The sequence below is a fragment of the Seriola lalandi genome, unplaced genomic scaffold (genome assembly GCF_002814215.2).
Source record: "Seriola lalandi dorsalis isolate HSWRI2012SDOR001 ecotype SW California unplaced genomic scaffold, Sedor1 jcf7180002054784, whole genome shotgun sequence".
NCBI lineage: Eukaryota > Metazoa > Chordata > Actinopteri > Carangiformes > Carangidae > Seriola > Seriola lalandi.
Genome location: NW_019525337.1, coordinates 2007372 through 2012009, shown reverse-complemented (window position 1 = coordinate 2012009; position 4638 = coordinate 2007372). Strand labels below are relative to the sequence as shown.

The 4638-nt window shown below is 38.6% G+C and overlaps 1 protein-coding gene across 2 annotated transcripts in view; it reads right to left on the bottom strand.

Annotated features, from left to right (window-relative positions):
- The window catches only part of tpcn2 (two pore segment channel 2), a 45031-nt gene that overhangs the window by 33700 nt on the left and 6693 nt on the right, over positions 1-4638 (bottom strand). The window lies entirely within an intron of this gene.

The following is a 4638-nucleotide window of genomic DNA, read 5'->3' as shown; positions in this document are numbered from 1 at the left end:
TATCAAGACATTTCTCAAAACCAGAATATGATCTGGGTGACTTTTGAACACTGGAAATAAATCATGTACTCATAGCCCCCGTGGCACTCAAAATTTCCCTGGAATTTTCTAGTTTTTGATAATATTTCTTGTTTATTTGCATTCAGTGTTTAATGTTCACGCAGACTACAACACTTGTTCGAGATCTTTTTTAAATGACTGAAATTTTGGTTTATTTGCATGTTGGGTTTTCACAAGCTTAATAAAGAGAGACATTGTTTGAAAAGACACTAAAGCTGTCTTATTTGTCTTAAAAGTTTGAGTTGCAATTTCAAAGACCATGTTTCAAAAACTGCCAAGGAATAATTTATCAACTCATAAAGTTAGGGACAAAAAAATCACTGTAGTTCTCTTTGTTAGTTCATTTATCGATTGCTTATACTGCAGCATGTTTTATATATGTATATACAGTGAACCCTCGCTATAACGCGGTTCACCTTTCACGTTCTCGCTGCTTCACGGATTTGCATTGTGCATTGTGTTCTGCATTCTGATTGGCTAAACAGTCTCCCCGCTTCTTCTCTACCTGTGTGTCAATAACGTTACGGTTTAATATGTACATGTACGTAAAACACCTTGCCAAATTTAAGTTTGCAAATATTCTCTAAAACCCATAATGTCGACAAAACGTTCTGCACCGACAAAGGCACTTGCAGTCGGGCCGAAAAGGCAGAGGAAGATGCTAACTATCGCTGACTATATTAAACACACCTGCACCACGGGCTTTAGAAGAAAAAAACGCTGGAGTCAGGATGCAGCGGCACAGTCAGAAGAGCAGTGAAATACGCGCGAGTCACAATTTGTCCTACTGTACTTTATATTTTTTTCATAATCATTTTTCATTTTTCTCCCGTTCTAATCCAATTACTCGGGTCGCGGTGGGGCGGTGCTGATCTCCGCAATTTGAAGCCTTCAGTTCGTATTGATGATTAAAATTATTATTTTACAGTACAGTAGTTATTTGTAAAAAAATGTTTATACAGTACTTTTATTTGTTAAACAAATGCTTGGGCCTGTAAAAAGGTTTTGTTCTTTGGTTTCAATGTATTATAGAGTATTTCATTGTATAATAATAGTAAAAAAAAAATAAAGGTTACGACTTCACGGATTTCGCCTATCACGGGCTGTTTTTGGAACGTAACCCCCGCGAAAAACGAGGGTTCACTGTATATGTAAATATGTATATATGTATAATAAATAATGTTGCGGATGTCACCAAGTAAGATTTTGTGACTACATAATTTCTGCTCTGGTTTTCATTTCATTTTCCAAAATGTTTCATTATAAAGTCTGTAATCATGACTGTGAAACAGAACTAATTGTGAGAGATATTCCAAGATCTTTGCCCTCTATGCTTGATATGTTGCATTCAGAGATTGACGTCACCTGAAAGAATAATATTTCTTTGTTCTACATTGTTTTTCAGAACCTGTATTGACATTTATCCTGTGTGGCACAAAAGCAAGCTATGACAGGGTTTTTTCTGCATAGAGAATTGCAAGACGGCCGCCTCCATCAAATTTTGTGCCACCCCCGCCTCCTCACAAAATTCTAGTAGGCTTACTTGTTTTACGGTACTTGGTGGATTTGACATTTGTAACTGCAATTGCGGCTGTACGCCACCAGGCAATGTAGTGGCACTGTATCATAATCCATGCATCAGGCAGAGCCATCCGAAATTGCCAAAGAAGAAGAATACGAACGCACATGATTTTGCAGCTATTCCAACAAGTGAATATTATCTCTTTTACACCCAAGCACACCCAGCTACGTGAAAAGTTTCCCAATCATGTATGTTTTTTTTTTTGCAGAAATTTTCAAAGCACAGATTATTTTAAAAAGACAGTTCGCAACTCACGAGGACAGGTGAAACTGTGCAGAGTCCAAACATCATTAGTTCTTCTAGTATGGGAAACAATGGTAATTCATGTTACTGACAAGGTACCTGGAATGTGTCAGGACTGAAAGTAGGGCCTAGTTCTCAGCCCCAACTGGAAGGTGCCGGTGGAGGAGATCAGAGTGCAAGAGTCAAGGTGAGAGCACCAAGTCTTTAGGAGTGTATTAACGAGTGTATTAAAGCTGATGTTTAGATGATTTTAACATCACTTTTTATTCATCTTCCCAGATGTTCTCATACTGGGGCGCCCCCCGCATTATTATTATTAATATTATCATTATTATTATTATTATTATTATTATCATCATTAATAGTAGTAGTAACATTCTAAAGACAAAATGCATACTGTAGATACAAATACAGTTACATGTTATATTTACACTGTAAATATACAATAATTTACTGACAAAACTTTGACCAGTATTATGTTGTAAATTTACAAGAATACAGTAAAGAACTGCAAATGTATATCTAGTAATACACTGTAATTCTAAAACACAGTAAGAAACTGTAAGAACTACAGTACTTAAATACAGTACAATTAATTACTGTAAATTTTGAGTGAAAAGTCTTACAAGTGTCTTACAATACGTCACCTTGGACAAAACTGTGATGGGCATTTTTCATTATTTTCTAAAATTTAGAAGATACATATCCATCTATAGCAAGGCTCAGCGAGAGTGTAAGTGTCAATGGTCCATGGGGGGAAAAAGGAAAAACGTTTTCAGCACGTGGTGAACCAGCCCCTTTTTACCTGACTGAATAATCCATCATGTCTGAGTTCGTACACTGAAACTTAAGGCTGAGGTTTGAGCAGTGGTTCTGAATTAGATCTGATGCGAAAAGGGGGTTGTTGTTAAAAATCTACAAGTACAATTAAGATTTGACCATTTGTGAACTGTAAGATCAGGACAAAGCTGAACCAGCAGATTTGTGGACATGTTAGACCAGAATATAGTCATATAGATGAGAGCTGCATTGATAAGATGATAAGAAAACACAGTAGAATCTGTCAGAGACTCAGTAGAAGCTTGCTCCACAGCTGTCATGTCAGATGTTCAGTGACGGGCAGTTTCCACCCTGCAGTTACACACATAGACTTGATGACTCAGTTCAAGACTCAAACATTCTCTCAACATGTTCAGTGCTGCTGGCTCGATGCAAGGTGGTGTGGCTGCCACTGACAGGGCAATGCTTAAAATGCTTGCAACAATGCTGACACACACACACACACACACACACACACACACCCAACACACACCACAGTGGAAAAACAAGTGTGAGCTGCACTTCTCACACTTCTCACACACTGCAGCACCAGAAATAAAAAATCTCATCAAAGAGAAACTGTCAGAAAAATCCTACTCCGACTCAACACATCTGACAATATCTCTGAAACTCTTACATTTTCCTGTGTGTAATTATGAGTTTTATATAATAACATGATATTAGCCAGAAACAGCTGACAGTAAAGACATTTCAATCTTCAGTCTGTTTTTCAAATAGAATAAGAAACACTACTGGTGCCATCGCTCTGTTAAACTGTCATTCATCTGGCTGTAAAGTCAATCTTAATATAATCTGACATGAGTCATGACATTAGACACTGAGGAAGAAAATACACATTTTGGGTAGTTTGGACATGGCGTCTGTCTGACTACATGCAGTGCCCTCTTCCCTTATCTTGCTAAATTCCTCACTGTCTTACAATACCTTTACCTTACTAGGTGATACAGTCTGGGGGTCCCTCCTGGTCCCCCTAGAAGGCCTCTAGAAGAAAATACCTTTTTTCAAGGAGACTCCTTCCAGACCAAAGAAAAACCAGGGACCTGACAATCCAAATTACTTTTAGAGGTAAAGGATCCTTTTGAAAACTCAATTAAAGTTGCTGTGTGTTGTTGGACGCTCTGTGAAGTTGAAATCCCAAAGAAGTTGACACCATCCTCAATTTTGTTTTTCCACACCTGCTAACAACCTTGTTTCTCCTAATGACATGGCTCTTAGGAGAGACTGCTGATGTGACGGCTGCATGACTAGACTACATGACTCGCTGGCAAGTGGCAGCAAATCCGCATAGCTAGTAGTTTTTTGCAATATATTTGTATATATGAGTATATTTTTTGTCGATTGGTGTTTTTTATTCTGTGTCTTTGTTTTGTCTGAAAATAATGTACACAAAGGAAGAATTCTTGGCTTTAAAGTTTACCAGATATGGAGTTAAATATCCCATACCAGCTGAGGTGAAGAAGCCGTACCGTGGATGCAGAGCCAGGGCTAAGCTAAAGGCTAGGAGATTGAGATATAAGCCTTTTCTACCATCAATCCTCATGGGAAATGTCAACTCCCTGGCTAACAAGTGTGATGAACTGGAAGCACTTGTGAAGAAACAGAAGCATATCGTGAGTGTAGTCTCATGTGTTTCACAGAGCAGTGTTTCCTCTACATTCATTTAGCAGTGGCGGCCCGCCTTCAAATTTCTTTCTTTTTTTCCCTATTGGAGTTAATTACTCGCGAGAGCGCGGCCTTGAAAGTGACGTCACGTCAGGCACCAGGTGAGAGTCAGAGAAGTGAAGTCGTGAGGAATAAGGTAGACTTATTAGCCAACTCAGTGACGCTAACTTGGGTAAACTAATTGATAGCATTAAGCTCAGTGTTTCCTCTAGGATTTTTTTCAGCAGTGGGGGCATGCTATGGGGGGGGGG